This window comes from Hibiscus syriacus, unplaced genomic scaffold (assembly GCF_006381635.1).
Source record: "Hibiscus syriacus cultivar Baekdansim isolate YM2019G1 unplaced genomic scaffold, ASM638163v2 tig00111807_pilon, whole genome shotgun sequence".
NCBI classification, from domain to species: domain Eukaryota; kingdom Viridiplantae; phylum Streptophyta; class Magnoliopsida; order Malvales; family Malvaceae; genus Hibiscus; species Hibiscus syriacus.
This window is the reverse complement of record NW_024063185.1, coordinates 230,327-258,139: the sequence shown is the minus strand read 5'-3', so window position 1 is coordinate 258,139 and position 27,813 is coordinate 230,327. Positions and strand designations below refer to the sequence as shown.

Sequence of the window (27,813 nt, the reverse complement as noted above, 5' to 3'; positions counted from 1 at the left end):
TTTGGAAGTCATTACATAGAGCATTGGGAACTCCGTTAAACTTCAGTACAACGTTTCATCCTCAAACCGATGGTCAATCCGAGCGAACTATTCAAATTCTAGAGGATATGCTAAGAGCTTGTGTTATTGAATACAAAGGATCGTGGGAAAGGTATTTACCACTTGCTGAATTTACATACAACAATAGTTATAAGTCAAGCATCAAAATAGCTCCCTATGAAGCTCTATACAGAAGAAGATATCATACGCCCTTGAACTGGTATGAACTTAAGGATCGAGAAGTTATTGGTCCTGAGTTGATTCAGAATACAGAAGAGAAAGTTCAAGTAATTCAAAATAATCTGAAAGCTGCAGCTGATAGACAGAAATCGTATGTTGATTTAAAAAGGAAAGAAATTGAATTTCAAGTCGGAGATAAAGTATTCTTGAAAGTTTCTCCGTGGAAGAAATATTGAGGTTTGGACGTAAAGGAAAGTTGAGTCCTCGGTTCATTGGACCTTATGAGATTACTAAGAGGGTAGGATCAGTAGCATATCAATTATTTTTACCACCTAAAATGGAAAAGATACACAATGTTTTTCATGTCTCAATGCTTAGGAAATATAGATCTGATCCATCTCACATTGTGACTCCTGAAGAAATTGAAGTCCGACCGTATTTAACTTATGAGAAAGAACATGTTCAAATATTAGCTCACGAAGTTAAACAATTAAGGAACAAGATTATTCCATAGGTTAAGGTCTTGTAGAGGAATCACAAAGTAGAGGAAGCAACATGGGAACGTGAAGAGGACATGAGGATTAAGTACCCCTACCTCTTTGCATAATGAAAATTTGAGGATGAATTTTCTTAAGGGGGTGAGAGTTGTAACATCCTCAATACCGGGTTAGTAACTAAATTGGAAAGTTTCAGATTTTGGTGATTAAAATAGAATGAATGAATAGTATAAAGATTTATATGTAAATGATTGTGTAGGATTGAATTGAAAGGAAGAAGGAATGGAAGGGCAAAAGATCCATTTGCAAGGAAAATTAATTAAAGAAGGGATAAGGATATATATGAGTACAAGTGGAATGAAAAGAAGAGAACAACAAAGCCTTCCAGAGTTATCTTCTTCATCATTCTTCTTTGTACGTGTGAACCAAAGCAAAGGTAAGATTTCTGATTATTGAGTTTCTTGTTAAATTTAATATTGGGTTTTGATTATTAGATGATAACTAAGCTTAAGGAAAACTTAAGTTATCTTAACATCAAAGGATGATTGAGTTAGGAGAGATTTAAGATTTGAAGTTCTTATATGAAATCTTGGAATAGAGTTTATAACTAGAATTGAAAGTTAAATTTGACTTGTCATCAATCTAGTTAAGATATATGAAGTGTTAAAAGTGGAATTCAAACATGTTGGATTATTGATGTAATTCTTGAATTTCATATGAAGGATAGGATTTGAAGGTTAAAGATGAAATAAATGAGTATAAATTGGTTTAAGGATGTGTACTAGAGTTAAGAGTGAAAGAGGGGATTAAACATGAAGGATTTAATCCAAAATGAATGGATTTTCGAGTTTAAAAAAAGGTTCTGGGCAGAGTGCACCGATGCACATTCATGGTGCATCGATGCATCAAGGTTAAAACCCAGAAATTGTATGAATGTGCATCGATGCATTGGTAGTGCATCGATGCACTCTTTTAAAATAAAAACATCGAATGCAATTGGTGCATCGATGCATAAGGAGTGCATCGATGCATCCCAGCAATAATACTACATCGAATACCTTTTATGCACCGATGCATCAGTAGTGCATCGATGCATACCTTCATTAAAAGATGAAATTGACTTTTCTCTTAGTCTAAAGAGTGAATCATTAGAGTATATTAGTTATAATACTGATATAGATCCATGTGCGATATGTAGATACTAAAAGTAAGCTTATTCCATAACGATCAAAGGATTAGAATTGAATCAAAGCAAAGCTAAGGTGAGTGCATACTATATGTATATTATAATGGAATAAGACTTGTGATAAGTCTAATCCCTGTGTTGATTTTTATAATACAGTAGTTGTGAACATGCATACATGATAATTATTGTGATACATGCATAAGATATATATATGTTCATGTGATATGATATGTGATATGACCTGTGATATAAGAACATGATATGAAGTGATATGAGATACATGATCACAAGAGAAATGATATGAGTACATGAACATATATATAAGAATAATGCCCATAGTATACGATATGAGAATTATAGGTGTAATTGGCATGCCAAGAGTCGAGGGTATAATAGTCCTTCGGGACGTAGTCCTTCGGGACGTAGTCCTTCGGGACGTAGTCCTTCGGGATGTAGGAGTCCTACGGGACGAATACTGAACAAAGGTTCGGTGCCCCATGAGGGAATAAATATGAGCTGTGGTGACAACATTAGTGCACAACCTCAATGCACTCACATATCTCTAATCTCAATAATATACATGGGCTAAGCAATTGAAATACCGATTTACAGTGAAAGTGATACAAGAAGGTAAGTTTCGTATGTGTATTATATGTTATCGTGCGATAGATACATACATATTGAAATGTCATGATCCAATTGTAAGTATGAACATTCATAAGTTTATTGTTGCATATTCATTTATTGCCTCGCTAAGTCTATGACTTAGCGTGTAAGTGATTTACACGTAGGTACCAAGAATCAGGAAAAGTGGAAATAGAAGTAGCACGGACAGCAATACTACTAAGAGATCATATTAGAAGTAATTGACAAAGTATGTACTTGGTTATGTATAGAGTGTTGGCATGTAATAAGTGTTAATTACGAATACTCTGATCGATTTTGTATTTTATGGTCTTATGTAAATTAAAGTATTTTGTTTTAATGAAAGTTTAAAAATTCCCGGGATTTTCTATAAGAGTCAAGGTTTTGAAAAGTCAATGTGACACCTCAGACTTGTATTCGGGTCGGATATGAGTTAAGGGTGTTACAGAGGTTGTGGAATTGAGGAGTGAACTTACGGGGGTGAAGGGGGTGGTTGATCAATTATGGGATGAGGGAGATCAATTGAAGGGTGAAATAAAAGAGATGAAGAGCTATGTAGAGCAAAAATATGATGAACTGAAAAAATATAAAGAAGAAAAGAGGGAGGAGGAAGAAAAAATGGAAGAAATGAGGAGGAAGGAAGTCGATGTCATTTATACACCGGAGAGTGTTATAGCAGTAGATTTGGATTCAGAATGTCCTGTACCCCAGAAGAAGAAGCAGTAGGTAAGTTGAATAAAAGAAAACTTAATTTGATCTTTATCATATTGTTGTGACAAAAATTTGTATGCAAAATTGTAGGTTGAAAAAACGGATATTCCAAGCGGAATTGATGACATCGAAGCTGCAATTTGTGATTATTTATGGAATAGTGAGTTAGAATCTGGGTAAGTGAAATATATTGCTTTGTGAGTGATATTTAAATATTTCATGACAACATATTAATCCTAATGATTCATACATATATTCTGTAATCTCAATGGGAAATCAATTCGCTAGTGTATACGACGTTGCAACGTTGAAGCCTACGTAATGGGTTGGCGGTGTGGTAAGTAGAAAGTAGAAAATGTTAAAACTTATTGAATATGTTCTGATTGTGTAATTAGTTTCGTTATGTTATTGATTTGCTCGCCTGGACAGTATGCTACGATTCTTAAAAGTCACTCCGGAGGATTGGCTACCTTCCATACCTCTTAGCGGTGAGTTAAATTAATAAATGTTGAAAAGTAGTGTTATAGACAGTAAATTAATAATGTTTGTTGCGTAATTGCAGCAACAGGCGTTGGATGCCAACAAAAAAGAAAGTGTTGAGAGTATTGCTACCTTTTTGGGTTCCATATTGGATAACTATGTGAAATGCACCGACTGTGAGAAGGTAAGACACCATACCAATTGCAAATGATATTTTCGGATATAGAATGTTGAATTTTGTCAAATTAGGTGTGAAATTTGTTGTAGATCATGATCACAATAAACTGCCATAATTCAGATTGGTATCTGTTGGTGTTGGATATAGTAGATCGTGTTGCAACAATATATGATAGTATGTTTACATCTGAAGCAGATAAACAGAAAGTGAAGGATGTTAAGAGATTGATATGTATATATGTATGAAAGGACATTATGTAAATTATAATGCATACTTTTTTTGGATCATAACTTCTTTTTTTTAATGCATATTAAATATTAGATTTTTATAATAAGAAACGCATTTGGGTTGAATACTGTGGATCTCTAGGAAAGTTCCCCTTGAAAAATTTCAAATTTGTGGAGCATAAGAAGAATAAGCAATTGAATGGGTATGAGATGTTATCATAAATAGAAAGCTTAATTTATGCAGGATTCATAATTGACATGTGTGGTTTTTAAATTTTGTAACAAATATGATTGTGACATGTATGTGATGATGTGGATGGAATCGATCGGTTCTACAGGGGCAACTGGTGATTTTGTAAGTGGAATTAAAAATTCGTTTGTGGTAAAATTGTTAAAAGTCATAGATTGAATGTTATGGTTTACAATACTTAACGTTCTGACAATTTGAATATAGGTTGTTGGAGAGTGTGATCGATCACGAATATTAAACGATCTCGTAAGCCACAATCAAAATCAACGAAGACAGGAGATAACAAAAGCTTCCATGAGACACTACAATAACAAAAGGATGCAATGATGTAAATGTAGGGTTAATTTTTTATAAGATTTATAATTTTGTATGTAAATGTAATTATGTATGAGATCAGAAAAGTTAGCAGTAGGTTGTTGTACATTTTCTTATACACATTAAGAGTCATGTTCATACATACGATATATGGAGATTGTTGTAAAAGGTAAATTGACAATGTAGTTAGTAAAAATAGACTTTTTACTAAAAAATTAATAAACACTGATTTGTTTCCAATATTTTGTCCAGTATGATTCCCAAACATTAAGTTTCCAAAAAATAAGTCAGCATATGTGTAATGTAATAGGTAAAATTTATCGATCCCAGAAACATATGCATCCATAAGTATAATGTAATAGGTAAATTTACAATGTAACCGATATAAAAATACTGTTTTATGAGAGAATAGGTCTACAACATGTATCGACACTTGTTTAATTTTGTGTCGATACTTTTGGTCCAGAATGGATGCCAAAAAGGGTGAACGCATAAAGTGTCGATACATTTTCAAAAAGTGTCGATCCTAGAAACATATGCATCCATAAGTATAATGTAATAGGTAAATTTACAGTGTAACCGGTATAAATATACCAGTTTTATGAGAGAATAGGTCTAAAACATGTATCGATACTTGTTTAATTTTGTGTCGATACTTTTAAATTTAAAAGTTGAAAAGATTCTCGTATCTTGCGTTTTATAGAATGCGAGGAGCCATTAACCTCGCTTCAGGGGCGGTACGAGGATGACTATAAATAGGGCCCAACCCCAGTCGAAATTCTCACATCATTCTTCAAAAAAATCTTTATCTCACATATTTTATATATGATATTATTATGGCATGATTAGTGAGGGTTGATCGTAGACATGTATGCGATGGAGACCGGAGACACACATATTCATTTTCCTTGTGGGGAGGCGACCATTACCATTGAAGATGTCGCATTTCATCATGGGTTGTCTGTTGACGAAAATCCTATTACTGGTATTGCCCATGGGCACTAGAGTGGCTTGTGTGCGGAACTGCTAGGAATTACTTCCACAAGTGAAGATATGGATGGAGGGAGATCTACATTAAATTTTTGGATGACAATTTTTCGGAGATACCTGCTGATGCTACTCCATAAATTAAACAAGTAATTTTTGAAATATATGTTTACTTATTTTAATTTATTTATTTATAATATTAAAATTTTAGTTTAGTTTATGTTATTGTAATTTTTTACGATAAATTTTTAATTTATTCGTACCATTTTTATTTTGCAACAATTTGTTCGTGCTTATATTTTACAGGTTATTGGGGGGATCTTGATGCCTGATAAATCCCGAAACAAAGTGCATCTGATGTGGTTGTACCATCTACTGATTTTGTGGGACACTAAAAATATGAGTTAGGGATCGACAGTGTTGGCCTTTTTATTCCGAGAGCTATGTAAAGTTATCGATCCAGACAAACAAGTAATTGGAGGATGTTTAATGTTGTTACAATCATTGGCTTGGTTTCGAATGTCTTTTTTACAGTCGATTCCTACTGAGCATACCCTATTTGAATTTCTACTACTTCAAAGGTAATTAAAAATAAGCTACGCTTATATATTTAAATTACTATATGTTTTTTTAGTTTTAGTAATAATTATATTTTTTTATATGAGTAATAAGTGGACTGTCACACTAACTCACACCCACCTACCAAGAACTCTATGTGATTTTAGATTGTCGATCGATAAGATGAAAGATGAGGTAATCGATTTTATAATTTTTTGTAAATTAAATATCAATTTTTTATTCGAGTTTATGTAACTTAGTTTAAAAATATTTGTGTAGTTCGTGTGGACGTCGTATAGTGACAATGCTATTAGATAATGTACTTCGATTGAAATAGGTCTCAGTTTGCATGTTTTGATATCAGTGGTCCCATTGATAGTCTATGAGATCGTCGAGTAGTATCCTAATGATCGCGTGCTGCGACAATTTAACCATGTCCAAACGATTCCGCCACCAAACTTGGATGCCTTGCATCTCCTAAAGCGACAGGGGAAGGATGTTAATTAGGAGATTCATCATGCGGATTGGGTGTTGCAGTGGATGATGAGATTACATACGCATTCGTTTTTGAACCCATCTTCAGCTGCAATGTTTCAAATGATTACATGCTGTGGTATGAACAAAATGGGAAGCCACACATACTGAACGAGGATGAGCGAGCACGAGAAATTTATAAGCCTCCCTAAACCGTCCGTTAACGTAACATGGTGCTAGAGGAGAATAAAGTCAGAGTAGACGAAAAATTACTCCAGCCTCATCATCGGGAATGGCACAAGCACCTGTAGAGCATCATATACCACTGAAGGCACATACATTCACCCACTCGACTCAAATAACATTTCAGCATATGGTGCCTCTGACGGAATGTTTTTTTGACGATGTATTTCGTTCATGTCCGACAGTTGTTGTCCCTTCCCATTGTCTTCCTCCACCAGTTAACAAATATTATCTGTCACCTATGTGTGCATTTGTTCAACCATTGGCAATAAACTTCGATTCCGACAATGTTGAGTAGACGCCGCCAGAGAGTATGTTCTACACCGGTCTTGGTCCTAGTGCTAATGGTGGTATTGGATATGCAGATGAGGGTGATGGTGAGGGTGATGGTGGTGGTGGTGATGGTGATGATGTTGATAAATATAAATTGATTCATATGAATCCTCGTCAAACTTGTCGTCCACGACAGTGCGATACGGGTGGACTATGCTTCATTAGTTGTTTAAATTTTTAATTTTTTTAGTTAATCGAACTCTATTTTCTTTTTGTAAAACTAATATTCAAATATAATGTTCTATTTTTTTTAGATTTGTTAAAAAATAATAATTAAGTTTAAGATATTAATTTGTTTAAGTTATCCTTGAACAATATGATAATTAGTTGTTTGGTTTGATGCATAAATAACTTAGAAATAATCATATTTACTAAAATTTATTTTAATACTAATTTAAAAACACAATAAAAAATGCATGAGTTGTTTAAAGCTCTTTCTCCCAAAGTTCACAGGCATAACATAACATAACAAACCTGACTCTTTGTCCTCATGGTCTTGTGATAATCGAGTTACTTATGCATTACTTGGTGATCATGTTCATCCTCAAATGTTACATACAGCTTGATGTTCATACCACCAACATATGTGTAAGCGTTAAACATCTTTCGAAGGTCGCTTGCATTTGATAAGGTCAACTAGTAATATGCTTCAAGGCCAGACTTATCAACGAGAACTTTAGATTGAAACGAAGACATCTGTCGTGTTATAGATTTTTAAGCTATGTTGAAATCAAATCGTATAACTCATCTTTCTTAATGTTGGTATTGAAGGAAGCGTAGAAATAAGTTTCGGAATGAAACACAATATTAGAAAAATAAGACATTAATATTTGTTTTACGAAGGTCAACCCAAAAATATCTTTAAAAATATTTATAAAACATCAATAATCATTCATCATGACTTAAACAAATATCACAATTCCAGTTACAAAAATAATGGAGTCTTCCAAATAGTACAAATACATCCACTGAGTTTAAAAATAAAATAGAGTTATGACTCGATTATACAAAAGGTCCATATAAAATACATTCCATCTAACATACTTAAGATATACTCTGATACGACTGATCTGGAATGTACTAGTATGATAGGCTCCTCGTTGATCCCCTACTGACCTGCGCACGGAAACACATTCCATACATTGAGTTCAAAAGCTCAATGCTACAAAAATAACTATGCAATACTACATGCATTCATTATAGGAACATGCCAGTGTGTAAGGTCATAAACATGCAAAGTATATAGATAAACATGAGGTAGGCCGAGTAATGTGGTCAGAGGGATTTTACGTGCTTCTCGGATAACATACCAGCCTACTTGGAATGTGATAACTTCGGGGTAAGAACCAAAATTTTACGTGTATCGAAACTTAGAGCCCTAAGTCTAACTTGGATACTCGATAGGTCAGGGTAAGAACCGAAATTTTACTTGCATTGGAAGCTCATATCCCAAACATATTCAAGTATATGGTACGATATGAAATTTTACATGCATCGGATATGTACTGGTACGATCCAGAATTTTACATGCATCGGATATGTACTGGTACGATCCAGAATTTTACATGCATTAGATGCGTACCAAGTTAGACAATATCCAAATATTTCACGAACAAAGGACGATCGTCATAATGCTAGAGTAACTCGGGTGTCCTAACCGTTTCCCGAACGTTATACAAAGGTTGTCACATTAATTTACTTGGTTTATAAGTGTGCAATTAGTTATTTTAATTGTTCTCACTTGTTTTCGGATACAAAAGGCTTGTACGACCTTGGAACACCCAAACCAAGCGAACCAAATTGCCTAAAAATAATCGATGGTATCGATAATGTGCTTGCAGTATCAATATTGACCCTTGAGTATCGATACTCACCCTGATTATCGATACCAAAAATAGCTTCAATGTTTTCAAAAATACCTCGGTATCAATAATCTTATGGGGAGTATCGATACTTTACCCTTGGTATCGATACTCCCATGAGTATCGGTACCAAATTTATATTTTAGAATCCTAAACTTGTCACCGCTATCAATACCCCTTGTTGTAGTATCGATACTCCTTTCATAATTTGCCTTTGTTTTAGCCTTTCAAGAAGAACAATATCATTATTGTTCTTTCAGTACCGATACTGACAACCCAAAGTGCCCTATTTTGGGCACAAAATTACACCCAAAACTCTCCAATTCACTCCCTTAAGACTAATAAAGCTTAGTAAAGTCTTATTTGAGGTCTTAGAGGTCAAAAGGTACCATCTTTCATGCTTACAAACGACAAATACAAATTTTACCATAAAATTTACTCTAACATGCTCATGAACTAAACAAACGATATATGCACATACAATGAGTTATTAACTTATTTTGGAACTTAAGTAGGTGTTAAAAATGACTCTACAATCCAAAACTCTCCCAAAAACGAATTAGAAACTTAAGATTCATAAATCCCACTAAAACCCATTTTTTTGCTAACTTAGCCAAATCTTACAAATAAGAGCTTAAATTGAAGCTTGGGGGATGAGGATTGTAGTTCTTACCTTGTAATTTCCAAAGAATTCCTAGAATTCTTAAAGCTTTAACCTTTTTTAGTTTCTTAAAAAGGAAGTGGGTGACAAAGAAGAAGGAAGAAGTCAACTTGGTGAAGAAAAAAAGATTGAGTAAAAAAAGATGTGGTATCATCAACCATTAAGGGGGTTCAACCTTTATTTGAATAAATGGGTTAATCACTCATTTGGTCCTCCTAATTTCATGATAAGATTAAAAACACCATTTTAAAAACCTTTTAGGCTCATTTCAATCCCAAATCAAATTTATTTAGGTCCAAAGCTTCATAAACTAAGGGGAAATTATTTTAAGGTTCAATCGAATAAATCTGAAACTCCTAATCTAAGATTCGGGGCTTTACAACTCTTTCTTCCTAAAAAGAAATTTTATCCTCAAAATTTACCTGAGTATAAGAGATGGGGATACTGAAGCTGCATATCCTCCTCAGGTTCTAATATCGGCTCTTCTATGCTATGGTTCCTCTATGAAACCTTCACTGACGATATCCTTTTATTCTTCAGTTCTTTGACGTATTTGGAAATGATTCTAATTGGTTCTTCCTCATAAGTTAGGTCTTGCCTTACTTTGACTTTCTAAAGGGGAATGACGTGGGAAATATCATATCGATATATTCTAAGCATGGATACGTGAAACACGTTATAGATGCCCTCAAGCTCTGGAGGTAGCACTAATCGATAATCCACTGGCCCAACTCTCTCCAAAATCTCATACGACCTGATGAATCGTGGATTCAGATGGCTCCATATGATGCCCTATATGGACGTAAGTGTAGAACTCTACTTTGTTGCACTGAGCTCAGTGAAGGTAAGATTATAAGCCCAAACTTAATCAGAGAGATAGAAGAAGAGGTTCGATTGATTTAGAACCGACTCAAGAAAGTTTCAGACAAACAGAGGTCTTATACAGATTTGAAGCGTAAAGACATTGAGTTCATAGTTGGGGACAAGGTATTCCTCAAGTTTTCTCCTTGGAAGAATGTGTTATTCTTCGGGCACAAGGGCAAGTTGACTCCTTGTTTTATAGGACCTTAAAATGTACTTGAAAGAATTAGACTAGTGGCTTACAAACTAGCTTTACCACCAGAGTTGGAGCGTATTCACAATGTGTTCCATGTATCTATGCTTAAAAAATATCGCTCTGAACCTTGGCACGTCATATTTTTATAACAGATTGAGGTTAGCTCATATTTGACCTATTCAGAGGAATCAGTCAGAATCTTGGTGAACGAGGTGAATGAGTTAAGGAATAAGAGGATTCCTTTGGTGAAAGTTCTATGGAGTAACAATCGCATCGTGTAAGCAACATGGGAAACTGAGGAGGACATGCAACGTCAGTACCCTCATCTCTTATTCTCAGGAAAATTTCGAGGTCGAAATTTCTTTCTAGGGGAGAGTTGTAATACCCCAGATCCCGAGTTAAGAGTTTTGGACTAACCCAAGATAGGGCTTGGATTAAATCTTTAGGTTGTAGGAAGCCTTGACCCAATAATAAGTGGAATTTGGCTTGGATTGAGTCCAATAATGGATAAAAAGGTTATTTTTTAGCTTACAACTAAAATCAAAAGAACCAAGGAAGCAAATATACCATTATTCAAAGTAAAGACTAAAAACATATTAAGATTGCCGATCTCACGTCTGATTTTCAGCTTATTTTTTTTATACACTTCCCCATTATTCTTCTCCCAAGTGATTTTTATCTTCTTCACCATTCTCTTAAGAAAAGGTGGAAGCTTTGGTTTAGTTTTAGTTTATTTCTTCAAACCAAGGTAAGGCGTGAATTCAACATCTTTAGATCTTTCTTTTAAACCCTCAACTTCACCATTTCACCATGAGAGCTAAGACATGGTTTGTGGGGTTTAAGAGTTTTCAAGATTTCAGTCCGTTTTTAGTAATCTATAGGTTTAGGAAGTGTTCTTATTACCTTATTAACCATTTCTCTCAATTAGTAATCTATTCTTTTATGTTTTTCTAGTGAGAGAGATTGGAGAAACTCCAAAGCTAAAGGGAAGAAGAAACTCACTCTTGGTTGAGCATTGGGTGTTTTCAGAAGTTTAGTATTAAAGGTAACTCACTCTTGACTCAACTATATCATATGTAAGTCATTTAGATGAAATGTATTATGTTTCATAAGCTTGAAGCATTCCCATGGTAGATTTCATGTTTTAGAGTTATAAACATGTTTAAAGCCATATTTATGCTATTTTGTATCTTCATAAAACATTAATAATGTTTGGGGACCTCACTAAGGTCTTTGGGATAGTAGAATATGAGTTTTTTACACATATTTTATGCTCTCTGCAGTTTGAGTTTCAATACTAGAGGGATAGTATCGAAACTTGTTTTCTTTTATGCAAAATCATGAGTTTCTAGGTAAGAGTATCGATACTCTTTCAAGAGTATTAATACTTTAGGTCATAGTTTCGAAACTCCTAGAACGTATCGAAACTGGGCATTATAGATTGCTTTAAAATATCAATACTTACATAAAGTATCGAAACTTTTTCAGGATTATCGATACTCTTGGGCTAGTATCGACACTTTCAGTCTATTTTGGACAAAAAAATAGTTTTAAAGAAATTTGACTTTAGGTACCCCAACACTTCATTATATCCTCAAATAAGATTTCAAGCGAGAAAAATAATTAATATCAGAATAGTAGAAATAGGAATAGCTAGGTTTACATAAAACTAGCCCTGTTTGATGCTCAGGAAATAATCAGGACACCCGAGTTCCTTTTAGAAGAAATACGACAGTTAGTGGATCCAAGTCAGTGCCACTGTACTACAGCAGCCAAATGGGTGCCATATGCCCCAAGACTCAACATAGTAAGTTGATAGGTGTACGTTCTAATAAAGAATTCCGGATCTCACCTAAGAGTACCCGATGGTACTTCCCCGATGCTAGAGGAGTGCGTGAGCTCTAAGTTGTAGAATCCCTCACCTGCACCATGATGCCAACCATAGATTAACATTCCAATATTTGTACACTAAGACTTTTACCACTTTTCATTTCATTAGTGAATGCATATAGTATAATACAGTTTTTTGTGAGGTACTGAGCTCGTAAGGTCAGCGTTTGGAATGTTTTTCTATGCGCAAGTTCTTAAGAAGCATATCGTGGGGAGCTATCATCATCAACGTTTCTAGTACATAATATTTAGATTTCTAAAGACCTTTCAGAGTATGTCTTGAGTCATCTTTAGAGGGCATGTACTGTTCTGGACCTTGTTATGTATTCAGTAGTAACTCTTTTGAAACTCAATATTTTGTATTATTTTACTGATGTATTTTGGGAGCTCCTCATTATTTGTAAGCCTATATTATTATTACGTTTTTATATTACTTTATGAATGTCTAAATTTCAGAGATTTACAAGCAATTTTAAAAGAAAATTTTGGGTCACTATTTCGGTAATCTTGTGTAACATTGTAATCCATGGAATTTTGGGTCTAACTGGATTAGGGCGTTACAAAAGTAGTACCCTACAAGGTTTAATAAATTATGCACCTCAGAGAAATTATTAGGTAGTTCCCACTCAAAGATTACTTTAATCTTTTTGGGGGTTTACTCAGATACCGTTGTCTATTACTACATTACCCAAAAATGCAACTTCGGTCAACCAGAATTCACACTTCCTAAACTTGGCTAGATTATTATTAAGTGTTTATATTACTTTATGAATGTCTAAATTTCAGAGATTTACAAGCAATTTTAAAAGAAACTTTTGGGTCACTATTTCGGTAATCTTGTGTAACATTGTAATCCATGGAACTTTGGGTCTAACTGGATTAGGGCATTACAAAAGTAGTACCCTACAAGGTTTAATAAATTATGCACCTCAGAGAAATTTTTAGGTACTTCTCACTCGAAGATTACTTTAATCTTTTAGGGGTTTACTCAGATACCGTTGTCTATTACTACATTATTCAAAAATGCAACTTCGGTCAACCAGAATTCACACTTCCTAAACTTGGCATATAGTTGACGCTCTCGAAATGTCTGCAAAACAATACAGAGATGTTGGTCATGCTCTTCCTGGACCGAGAGTACATAAGGATTTCGTCGATGAAAATACCATGAACTGATCTAGATAGGGATAGAAGAAACGGTTCATCAAATCCATGAATGTTTTCGGGGCATTGGTGAGTCCGAACGACATTACGAGAAACTTATAATGACTATACCTTGTCCTAAGAGTGATATTGGCAATGTCGACATCCTTGAATTTTCAGTTGATAATACCCTGACCTTAGGTCTATTGTGGAAAATATATATGCTCTTTTAAGTTAGTCGAACAAATAATTTATCCTAGGGAGGGGGTAGCGGTTCTTGATAGTTAACTCATTCAACTTTCGATTCTCGATACACAAATTCATCGATCTATCTTTTTTCTTGACAAAAAAGACCAGTGCTCCCCAAGGTAAAATGCTCGGTTGAATGAAACCCTTTTTCAATAATTATGAAATTTGTTTCTTTAACTCCTTTAACTCTATGGGTGTCATACGATAGGGTGCAATAGACACCAAAGATGAACTTTGCAAAACCTCTATGCTAAACTCGACCTCACGGTCCGATGGTAACCCTAATAACTCTTCTAGAAATTCATCGAAGAACTCTCGTACGGTACAAATATCCTCCAGTGTCGGAACAAAAACTCGCATATCCATAATATGAGCCAAGAAAGCTTCACACCCCTAACTCAAAAATCTCTAAGCCCTAATTTAAGAAATGACTTTGGTGGTGCAACCCGATCTCTTGTTGGTTATCATTGTATTGGTCCCATTATCCTTGCAAAATTTTAGATGCCTTACCTTTGCTCATCAAACTTGCATCATGCTCTATAAGCCAATCCATACCTAAGATCACATCGAACTCTTGAAACAATAACTCTATCAATTCGGCTAAGAATACTTCACCTTGAAGCTCTACAAGACAACGACGGTAAACTTGGTCAACCAAGATGTCTAAACACTTAGTCGGGATATAACCCTATCTCTAAATCCTCAATTGGGATATTTCCCTTTCGGACCAGATCGTAAAAAACATAAGGGTGGTTAAAACCCAGATCTACCAATACAGTAACAAGAATTTAGAAGACTGTAAATATACATGAAATCATATCAGTAGTATCACACTCCTCTTGGGATCGTACGACATACTGACGTGAGGCTACTATGAGCTTTTAGCTGGTCTCAGATCTGGCGGGACCCCTGCTGTACTATCCTAAAATAGCTCCGCTACCCCTAAAGGACCCTCAGTTTCACTGATCAGATGGCACAGATCTTTGTGATAACGAAGGGGTCAAACTCTAAGCTCGGGGAAAGTTTCTGACAAAACGGTCTAAGGACCCACAGCTAAAGTAACCTTCAATTATTCAATAACACTCTTCAAGGTGCCTCATGCCACATATCTAGCATACCGAATGAGCTGGTACCCACTTTGATCTTCTGGCGCTGGATCTAGAAGTTGATGACAAGAGTCTCTTACGGGAGCCAGACCTACCTCCACAGTCTGAACTCTGCACTGCTACCCTAGGCGCACCTGATGACAATCTCCTTGAATTATGAAGGCCCCTGGCTCACTTCGCCAATGACTATAATGGCCTATATGTCTCTGAAGCCCTCTAGCTCTATTCTACTAAGTCGTTCATCTCCAGAGCCTTCTTGAATAAAATTCTCTCAACTGATTTTTCTTGACGAGTTAACTACACAAAGAGAAGAGGAGGGTCGACTTCCAGTTGAGTGAGAATATCCTAGTGGAGGCCCTCTTTGAACCTCCTGCAACAGTACACCTTTATCCAAATGAGTTTTGGTACATACTTTCTCAACCTAAAGAACTCATTCTCGTACTTTATAATGGTCATGTCACCCTGTGTCAGATGCATAAGCTGATCTCGCAAGTCGTTGGTGTGTGCTTTTCCTATGTACTTCTCTTTGAACTCTGGAGTGTGGTACTCAAGCTTCATCCCTAACTCTATGGTCTCCCACCAGGAGTGAGATATAATCGATAAAGAGTACGGAGTGTCTCCTTGAGCCACTGATCTGCAGAGATTAGGTCACCATTCGCAGATCCAAAAATTCAGTAGTTATGTACCTATGGAATCTCTCGATCGGGGACTTATAAAGCGCTATAACAGGCTGGACCTGTGGTACAGGAAGGGGATGAGGTATAATGGACGAATTCGAAATTGAGTGGACTATTTGTCTAAGGGTCAAGGTCATATCGCAAAAAAAGGTCACCTCTTCGACTCCTATGTTCGTAGGCATCTCATGCTATGAGTTTGGGACAAAATTATCTCCAAAATCGTCATCCAGGGAGGTACAACTCTCCTCCTGGCCCCGTGACTAGGAATGGTGTCATCGGCTATGATCTAAGTCTGCAATTAGAAAGGAAAGAAATGTCACTATCGCCATTCTAGAAACTTAAGTATTCTTGACAATCTAGGGCATGTACTCACACAAAAACTTATTGAATCTGACCCATGGGTCCTAAGAATAACTAAACATGGATGCTCTGATACAACTAAATGTAACATCCTAATCTATTCTGACCCAAAGATCCATGGATTATGATGTCACACTGAACTACTGAAATAGTCAACCCAAAAATTTCTTAAAAAACATTTATAAAACATCAAGAATCGTTCATCATGACTTAAAAAAAGATCATAATCCGAGTTACAAAAGTAAAGGAGTCTCCAAATAATACGAATTCATCCACCGAGTTTAAAAATAAAATAGAGTTATGACTCGATCATATAAAAGGTCCATATAAAATATATGTCCTCTAACAAACTCAAAACATTTTGATATGGCTGATCTGGAATGTACTGATATAATAGGCTCCTCGCCGATCCCCTACTGACATACACACGGAAACACATTCCATATGCTGAGCTCACAAGCTCAGTGCCATAGAAACAACTATACAATATTACATGCATTCATTGTATGAACATGTCGGTGTGTAAGGTCATAAACATGCAAACAGACAAACATGAGGTGGGCCGAGTAATGTGATCGGAGGGATTTTATGTGTATCTCAGACAACATACCAACCTACCTGGAATGTGATAACTTCGAGGTAAGAATCGAAATTTTACGTGCATCGAAACTTAGAGCCCTGAGTCTATTTTGGATACTCGAGAAATCAGGGTGAGAACTAATATTTTACATACATTGAAAGCTCACATCCCAAACCTATTCAAGCATAAGGTACGATCCAGAATTTTACGTTCATTAGATACGTATCGGTATGACCAAAATTTTACATGCATCGAATGTATACCAAGTTAGACAATATCTGGATATTTTACAAACAGAGGATAGTCGTCATAATGCTAGAGGAACTCGGGTTTCCTAACCGTTTCTCAAGCGTTATACAAAATCCAATCTTATGTCACCTTAATTTACTTGGTTCCTAAGTGTGCGATTAGTTATTTAAATTGTTCTCACTTGTATTTGGATACAAAAGACTTGTATGACCTTGGAACACCCAAACCAAGAGAACCAAATTGCCCAAAAATCAGTGGTGGTATCGATATTATGCTTGCAATATCGATATTCACCTTGAGTATCGATACCAAAAATAGCTTCTATGTTTTTAAAAAATGCCTTGGTATTAATATTCCTATGGGGAGTATCTATACTTTATCCTTGGTATCGATACTCCTATGAGTATCGGTACCAAATTTTTATTCTAGAATCTTAAACTTGTCATCGATATCGATACTACCCTCTGAGTATCGATACTGGGCCCTGAGTATCGATACCCCTTTCTGGAGTATCAATACTACTTTCATAATTTGCCTTTATTTTAAGCTTTCATGAAGAATGGTATCAGTATTGTTCTTCTTGTATTAATATTGACGACTTGAGTGCCCTGTTTTAGGCATGAAAGTACGCTAAAAACCCACTCATTCACTCCCTTAAGACTAACAAAGCTTATTAAAGTATCATTTGAGGTCTTAGAGATCAAAAGGTACCATATTTCATGCTTACAAACAACAATTACGGATTTTACCATGAAATTTACTCTAGCATGCTCATGAACTAAACAAACCACATATGAACATACAATGACTACATGTGGTATGATCACGTTAAAATCGTGTTACCTTGTAATTCCCAAAAGATGCCTAGAATTCTTAAAGCTTTAACCATTGTTGGTTGCTTGGAGAGAAAGAGGGTGACAAAGAAAATGAAGAAGACAACTTGGTGAAGAAAAAGAGACGGAGTAAAAATAGACGTGATATCATTAACCATTAAGAGGGTTTCAAATGGGTTAATTACTCATTTGGTCCTCCTAGTTTTATGCTAAGATTAAAAACACCCTTGTTATAGCTTGTTGGGCTAATTTCAAGCCCAAAACAAATCAATTTGGGTCTAAAGCTTCATAAACTAAGTGGAAATTATTAAGGTTCAATTGAATAAACCAGGAACTCCTAACACGAGATTTGGGGTGTTACAATATTTCATCCAAAATGGACACCGATCTTGCTTTTATAAACACATTTTCTCCAAATCTTGTGTCTTTTAGAATCCAAGAGTTTTAATGTCAAATCAAATGGTTCAGTCACATCAAGAATCCCTAATGAACTCGCGTTTTACATAGCGCGAGTATCCTACAACATCAGGAATCTCTGACATACTTGCGTTTGTATAGCGTGAGATTTTTACCTATAATTAACCTTCAATTCTGTTGATATTGTAAATTTTAACACATGGTCTCTACTTATAAGAGGCTCTTCTTTTAGTGGCATGACTTTGCACAAAACTTAGACATCCTTATGCCAATATTGGTGCTATAAGTTATGCCACTTGAAGAATATGCCTTTTATAAAAGACATGGCCTTCTCGAGAAAAGTCGTTTTTCATCAAAACCACCTTTTTCATCAAAGCAATAATGATTATAAAAACATCTTCTTCAGATGGCATCCTCCGCAACTTCTACTTCAAACTCTCTTTCATATGGTATATTTGTAAAATCGATTCAACATGAGTAACCTAACCTTCTAGGGAAACTTACCGTTTATAAGAAGACATCATCTTCTTGTGGCATCCTCTACATATCGCTCGTGACGTGGATATGACAAATGAGACACTTCCACTCGTATTCTGTATCATTTTGCCTTGCATTTTGTACGGAAGGCTTCTCAAAAAACTTCTCGTTCCATCGAAACCAACCATTCTCAGGGAACTTATCGTTTCTAAGAATACATAATCTTCTGATGGCATCCTCGTTCCATCAAACTTATTGTATTTTTTCATTGTTCTACTTTTGTAATTAACAAAATATATTTGCTAGTTTTCAATTTCTTTTTGTTTCGAACCATTTTCAACGCGATTGTTACACTTCTTAAAATGTCTCATATGTGTTGATACTAATCATATCTATCAAGCCATTTTAGCGCACAAAACCAAGCTTTGGATCCGTTTTGAAAGCGATTTTTATCTTCTTATTCTTGCACAAAACAAGCTTTGGAACAATTTTCAACGCATTTTTTAACCCACTTACAATATCTCGTATGTCTTAATATTAGCCTCAACTGAAAGATAAATTCCAATACTTCACCTTTAATATTATAAATTATGAAAATTTTGAGATTAAATATCAGAACTTTCCCTCCTCGAACATGCCTATAAGCACTTGTGATTTGGGTTGAAAAACTAAATACCTCACTCTTTTGAAAACGCGAGGTATGTTGAATAATATTCGCGATAAATTTCTTGGGACGATTTAATATCTCGAGAACCTCAAATTCTGCGTAACGTTAGGTATTTAAAACCCATATTAAATTGCATTATGTGAGGTACTCACATCGTGTATAACGTGAGGCTTATCCTTACGTTTTATAGGACGCGAGTTAATCCTACATTTGCTGTTTAAGGGTAATTTTATAACGAATCTTCTATATGATACTCTTAAAAAAATGAATTTATGGGTTCTTTTTTATATAATAACGCAAGAAAAAACGGATGTCCATGTGAGCTGCTTTAAATTCGTTATGATTTGTGTTTTTTTTTGGGGGGGGGGGGAATAAAAAAGACATTTGAATTTTATATAGGTTGTGCTGGCCTATCCCAATGTTATCTTTCTTTTTTGAGATGTGGGGAAGATTCATAATTATGCAAGAAAAGGATAAGAAAATGAATTGACTTTTGCTTACGGTAAACAATTCCTTCAACTTCAAGTTGATGGACCAAAGGATCCAATAAATGAGTTGACGTTGACTCAACGCCCAGTAGTTGCTCAATTTTCATGATATATATCATGATAATATATTGTATATATATGACTCTAATATTTATTTTTTAATGTTAAAAGTATCAAATAAAGACATACAATTATTTATTTGATATATTATATATTGTTTATTTCACATGATAACGAATCAAGTTAGAACTGATAGTTTATTTTAAATTGAGATCTTTGTGGCAATGATTAATGCTAAATGCTAAAGGAAATCGCATTATTAACGCCACCATGCCTTATTATAGAAACATGTGATGAAAGGGCATAGTTGCTATTTCAACTTTTTGGACTGCATTTTTTATGTATGTATTTATTTGGTAAAATATGATGTCTAATCCCTAGGGGTAAAATAGGTAAATAGTCATTTGATTTGATCCAAATCTCTCTGTGTATGATAGTTTGATTACTAATTGATTAGCATCAATCACATCAACAAATTAAACGTAACCCATGATGTATGATAATTTGTTTGATCGAATTATTTTTAGGTAATATTAATATATTGAATCTCTTATTTAAATAATACCTTTTGAATCATTTAACAAAATAATATTAACAAAATTATTTAATAAAATAGTATCTATGTGTGCTATCTTAGGACAAATGAGCTAAGGATCAAAATAAAAATAATGTACTAAAAATATGAAAAAATAGTAGTAAGAATTTTGTTCAAAAAGGAAAAAAATTACATATGATAAGCATCAAAGACAAGTGTCAAACACAAGCATAAACACATGCCGGAGGTACCACCAAGGTGCAGTACGAGCTATGACATTAAATGAGATGAGATAGAATATGAGTTATTTAAGTTTGATTTGATCAAAACTCGATCAACACTCAAATTGAATATATTTGATTATAGTTCTTAATAAATTAAAGCGAGTTATTTGACACCTAACATTAAAAGCTCACAAACAGCTCGAGAAAAATAATATATTGTTTTTTTTAATTTTTTTAATTTAATTCTTAATAATATTAATGTCTATATGTTGTTTTTAAATACAATATAATATTTTTATGTACTTAAGGTTCATGTTCGAGCTCGAGTTTGAGCTTCAATCGAGCTATGTCTAAGAATATTTCGAGTTCAATTTTTTTTGTGCTCTAGTTGAGCTTCATTTTTTGATTTCGAGTTCAAGTTGGACTTGAGAATTTTAAGTTCGCAAGCTTTCGAGTTGAGTCGAATTTCAATTTTTAATTTCAAGTTCAAGTCGTTTTATAATTTTAAGCTTATGAGCTTTCGAGTTAAGTTTAACTCGACTCGGCTCATTTAAATTCCTAGTATTGACCTTGTCTTCAATTAAGCAATGAGAGCATCTTTAAAAATTCATATGTAATCACTTGAAAGAATTAATATCTAAATAATGTGAGAAACGAAGTTGTTGATTTTGACCTTGTTTTCACACGTATTGTATACTATTTTTCTTAATAGATAATATTCGTAGATTTGTAAGTAAAGGCACGGTGGACGTACCTTCTGCGAATGTCAGAAGCATAGCACTTACACACACCAAATTTGAATGGGGCTTGGAAAGAGTACTGGACTCAAAGTTTTAGTGGTTTAAGTCTAATTCAGCTAAGAATTCATCATTGGGCCTAGCCTAATTCTCTTTTGTTTGTAAAAAAAATGTACAATCTTGTCATCTTCGTTTGGGGATTGCAAACAGGCTTGGCAGGTGCTAATATCCATTCCTCCATCCTCATATTCACTTAATATTTTCGTATCTATTATCTAACTGCTACCTACGATAGGTAAAAATTTTAAATCCACATCGATCCACGTGGATACATTATCAAATCTATCCCCACACCCACTACCCAACTGGATATTCATCACTCATCTGTACATGCATGGAAGGAACCTCACATTTGATTAAATTACAAGTCATGTCCTATAAAATCTAAATATTTATAGAATAGTCTCTAAAATTTTATATAAATTCATAATGGTCCAAAATTTATATGCCAGGTAATTAGTGGGCGGACGGATGTGGGACGGGCGGGCAGATGCGAAGCGAGTAAGGTCTTAAACCCATCACCTACCTACTACCCACGACGTGTATGACTTTTTATATCCACACCAGCCCACTACCCACCAAACTTATATCTATCTCCGCCCCAATTAGAACAGGTGTTGTACGAAATCCACAAAATTATACCCATCTATCATCTGTATCTTGGTTCTACCTCAAAAGTGATTATACATAAATCAATGATACCAATCATTAATGAACATAAAACTAGATTAAACTTACAAGGATCTTTGTAATTTTCCCATATACAAATATTCTTGTAATCGGGTGATCATTGAGAGTCAACAGCTAAACTAACACAAAATCTAGAAAGGAAATAACATGAATTAAAAGGACAATATTGTTAGAATCAAATCATAATAATTATGAAAATAAACCAGGATCAAATCATATCAAACCATCAAGAGTAAAATAAATACTAGAATAGCGGAAGCGTACCTGAATTAATTGACAGGTTGAGATCCTTGAATTTTTCTTAGGTTGTGATCTTCTAAGAAGACAGTTCTTTTAAGTATAAACTCTTTGACAGGATAAGAGTAAATACAAGAGTATTTCTTGGAGATCATAACCCCTTTATATAATTGATTTTAGAATTAGTTATTGTATGTACTTATAACTTTGCCCTTCATCAAGTTATAAATACAACTATAATAGTATCTATAATTTTATTTTCATAACACTTCTAATATCTTATGACTTTATAACATAAATGGTCATTTAATTTATGTCATATTTTATGATAACAATATACATTATAAACATGTACCCATAATTATGAATTTTAATTTAACAAATATATCTTCTTGAAAGATTTCGTATTGGGATTGCAAATCAAGTAACTTCGTATAATCCATTGCAAGATTGAAGAATCTTTGACATCGGAGTCATTGATGTAATGGTCGTATCAAATTAAGACGTTACAACAACTTTCTCCCTTGATTGAATCACCTTCGACCCCTTCCTTGACAACTTGAATTGCATATTTAACATAAAAATGAAGTCATATGTTACTAAATATCATATTAATAAGCTCCCAAAATATTAGAATTCTAGCATTCATGGAACTTGGGCTCAAAGAATCTCATCTTCCATTCTTAATACAAAACCCTAACTAAAAACACCTTTTTAAGCTCAAAACCGACACTTAGGCTTTGAAGAGTAACAAAAGGAAGAAGAATTTTATTTCAGTTTGACAAGAAAACGAAAACTTAAGCTTTCAATGGTTTCCTCTTACTCTTGGGAATTAAGGTTAAAGGGTTTAAATATTAACATTGTAGAAGAAACATATAAAATTGAAAACATCACCCATAATAAATTTTTACAGTATTCGATTCAGATTGATCGATCGATAAATCAAACATCATTGATTACAAAAATAAGTTTATTTCTCATCCCTTTCTAATCATTTCTTTTGTGCTAACTTTGAACAACAATAAATGCATACGAAACTAGGTAAAATGTAGAAACTTCTAAAATAGATTTGAACTTGTAGTCTCTTTCGTGAAAAACGTTTGGCTTTATTGATATGATCTCAATCTCATCGCCCACATTAACAACTAACAAATCAAAGGTCTAAAAAGAACCTTATATAGGTTTAATTTCAAATTACCCAAATATTCAACAAAAGTTCACGAAGAGTAGTTGGGAGGTTTCTGCATTATTTCAAACTAGACAAATTGGTCCTCGAAGAAACAAAATATTTTAAATGATACCCACTTTCAAGCACCTCCAAAATTCGGTACAATGGCTAAATTGCTGCCAAGGACACTTTAGCCGAGACTTATTTCAAAATTGTAAAAATGAGTGAGGCTCCAAAATATTCCCTTTAATTTCAATTAAAATTACATTTGGATATTAATAATAAACAAAAACTATTATGATGTAATTATTAAATTTTATATTTTAAAACTTCCACTTGAAATTTCAAGTAATTTTTTGTTTTAAATTTTTTCTAGCTGGTTGGACGTAGAACGTAAGTCGAGTTGTACACACTAATACTTTTAAATGCAAAATTTGTACTTATATGCTAAATTAGAAAAATTAATATATAAATTTCAATTTTATACACCTAAAATTAAACTATTCAAACTTATTTAATTAATATTTATTCTAAAAAAAGAATAATATTTCTTTTATTATTAATATAACTCCTTAAATTCTTATAAATATGGATATATATACGTGAAAAAGGGTATAGGTTCTAATTAAGTGTGGTCTAAATAAAAACAAAAGGGTTTGTTGACAACTACACAATTTGTGGCTTCTAGAAGCAAATGAAGGATTTAGTCAATATAAATTAATCAGAGTGAGGTGTGAGGATTACTTATATCCATACATCAAACACAATGAACTATTAATTCTAGCATCATCGGTTACATGTTAATAATTAATTAAAAATCGTATTATATCTGGGGTGATTCTCTCAATTCAGGGCCAGAGCATATCAACAACTCAATTGAGATTTATATAGAATTTTACAGGTTATCCATAAAAAGTGACGGTGATAGGATTCAAACTTGATCTTATAAACTCAAATTCTTAAATTTCAACCACTTATATTAACTCTATCCGTAAATATTTATTATTTCAATTATATTCGTAATATCAGATAAGCATACGGAGATGGAGATGGAGATGAGATGAGAAAATTCTGGTATGAATGTCCTATCCATTTGATGTGGACAATGGAATCAACAACTCATCTAGAAGATAAATTCATAGTTGTCGATGACGTCATTTATATATTATTTTAAACTTAATTGATTTTATAAGTCAACTAACCTCATCTTCCCCTCACCCCCAGAAACTATAAAATATATGTTTGGAATTATTAACCAGGCCTTCCAATTTTGAAATTGTTTGAATCATTAAGTATAAATATAATATAATATTAATAAACACATGAAAATAAGAAAGAAAAAAAATAATTATAAAGACCTACAACGATTTCATTATGTTTATGACTCGAATATTGAACAACATCATAACACAAAATTATTACGGGTAAATTATATATTTAATCATTTAAACATTATTTTAATTTTATTTAGGTTATTTAATTATCTTTTTTTAAAATTATCATTAATATTATATTTTAGTCCCCATCGATAAAAAATTATCAAAACTGCTAACGTTGTATTTTTTTAATGATGAATTGATATTACTTTATGGTGACACGTTAGTATCCTATTAATTTTTAATGAAAAGTGGACAAAATAAAATATAAACGTAATATTAGTGATGATTTTTAAAAAATAATTTAGCGATTAAAAGAAAATTAAAATAATAATTGGATGACTAGATACGTAATTTACTCAATTATTACCATCAAGAAAAAAATCACCGGTAACATTATTCAAACAAAACAACAAATGGAACCTTCTATTAATATTTTTATTACTTTTTTTATTGTGTTTTATTTTCTTTCTTCCAACCACGAATTTGACAAAGTAGGCTCAGATTTAGTCTTTTATAACTCTATTTCGTGCTTGAATCAAAGCCAAAACTCCATCCTGAAATTCTCCAAAAAGTACAAGTTTTTCTTTCTCAAATGTTTTACCCATTTCTCTGCGGAGCTGTCCATCACCAAGAAGAAGAAGATGGCGATGAAATCTGGTCTACCAGCCCAGTTTGTTCACCGAGAAAATCAAAAAGAAAAAAGGACACCAAGAATCCCTATTCAACAAGGGGACTCGACCAGTTCACCGCACTTTTAGCAGAACTCGAAGAAAAAAGGCGAAAAATTTACTCAAAAAAGTGGATCCCAAAGCTTAGTCCGATTCGTTTACAACAACTCAAACGATTGTGTCCCGGTCGTGATAAATCTGAGAGACAAGAACGAAGACAAAACCAAACCAGGAAACACCAAAGAAAGGTATGTTCCTGAAGCCATTAACAAGCTTCAAACCCCATCAGAACCCGACACGGAAGTGATCAAGATGAAGGTGGAGAAGAAGAAGAGCTTTTCATGGAGTGCCGTGGAGTTCCAGAATCTGAGAAAGCCATCTTATTTCATCCCAGGAATCATAATCCTAATTTTGTTGCTTTTGATGTTGTTTGGAAGATCGGCTGCGGTATTATGTACTTGTGTTGGATGGTACGTAGTTCCCACAATCAACGGGGAAGGATCAAATTTAAGAACATCGATGAAGAAGAAAGATTGAGTGGGAATAAATTATCTTATCCAAAGCGTGATTAACCCACACCACTGAATCTGTGTTTCTGTGTCGTGCAATTTCCATTTTTGTTGTGTGTTGGTTATTTGTTGATGTAAATAGATTTGTAATATATGGGTCTTGGGTTGTAAATTGTAATGGTTTTGATGCCACTATGCACACCCTTCATAGACAAAGGTGATTACATGCTTTGAGCGGGCGGGCATAATCTCCAAACAATTATACATGTATCGAACCATATTGGTGGACTTGAATGCTATCAACTTTTCTTTCCATCATGTATGTATTTCTCACTATTTAGTGATTTGAAGTTCTAGATTAGTAATATGACGGGAAAGTTTAGGGTTGTGGAAAAATATAAAAAAGGGACTGAACTCTTTTATCATTTTAGTTGGACAAATGTTCTTTTTCATCGGTGTAGACACCCATTTTCGTCCGGGGATTTATTTAATATATATACTAATATTATATTTTATCTTTGTATTTTAGTTTAAATAGATGTTAGTATTTCAATTAGAATTTAGAATATTATTTAGAATATTATTTTATTTTATCTTTGTTTTAGGTATTTTAGTTTATATAGTTTTAAGTGTTTTAATTAGAATAAAAGATATTATTTTTGGAATTATCTTTAACTTGTTTTTGGAAATTTGAAGGCTATAAATACCCTCTCAGGGTAAGCCTAAAGAGACATCTGAGTTAATACACACTCCTGAGAATAAAATCTTTTTTCTCTCTCTATCTTTCTCTCTATTTTGCGCCTACTTCTTTATTTTCTTTTAGAATTTCATTTTCAATTATGCTAAATATGACATTGGTCATGCTTAACTAATGTTCTTTCAAGCCGAAGGCTAAAGTGAAAGCTCAATTCCAAACGTGAGAATTCATATTCAACTTTCCGAGAACACACTTAACAAAATTGTTTGCTAAGAGGAAACTAAGATCGAAACCGATTATTGTTGAAACAACATAATCCAAGTCGTCAGGGAAGAATTGTCATTCTAAGCTGACGTGAATTTTGAAGTAAAAATCTGTTTCAATGATCCGAAGAATTTTTGAGGCTGTTTTCACTATAAGTTTCTCTTTATCTCAATCTCTTTAGATTATTTATTTAATTATTTTCTTTCATTTAATTCTTATCTTTTATTTTAAAAACAACTTTTAAAAATCTATTTTTATCTTTACTATTATTATTTATTATTTTATTTTATTATACCTTTATTTTTTTCTTTCCTTGTATTTTCTTTAAAAGTTAACACTTTTTTTCCCAATTCTTTTTAATTTTATTTTATTTTGTTTTGTTTTGTTTTTATTTTCTCTTTTAACATTTTTTATATTTTATTATTTTTCTTTTATGAAATTTAATATTTTTTTTCATTTTTTTTATTTTTTTCTTTTAACATTTTTTATATAACATTTTTTAAAACTTAATATTTCCTTCTTTGATTTTTTTTTAAATTTAATTTTTATTTGATATTTATTTTATT

At 33.5% G+C, this 27,813-nt stretch overlaps 1 long non-coding RNA gene across 1 annotated transcript; it reads left to right on the top strand.

Annotated features, from left to right (window-relative positions):
* The first annotated feature begins 2,026 nt into the window (after positions 1-2,026).
* Positions 2,027-26,583, top strand: LOC120171000. The gene is made up of 4 exons (XR_005520839.1): positions 2,027-2,039; positions 2,419-2,423; positions 2,714-2,724; positions 25,727-26,583. It is a non-coding gene; the product is annotated as an uncharacterized LOC120171000 (long non-coding RNA).
* The last annotated feature ends 1,230 nt before the right edge of the window (positions 26,584-27,813 follow it).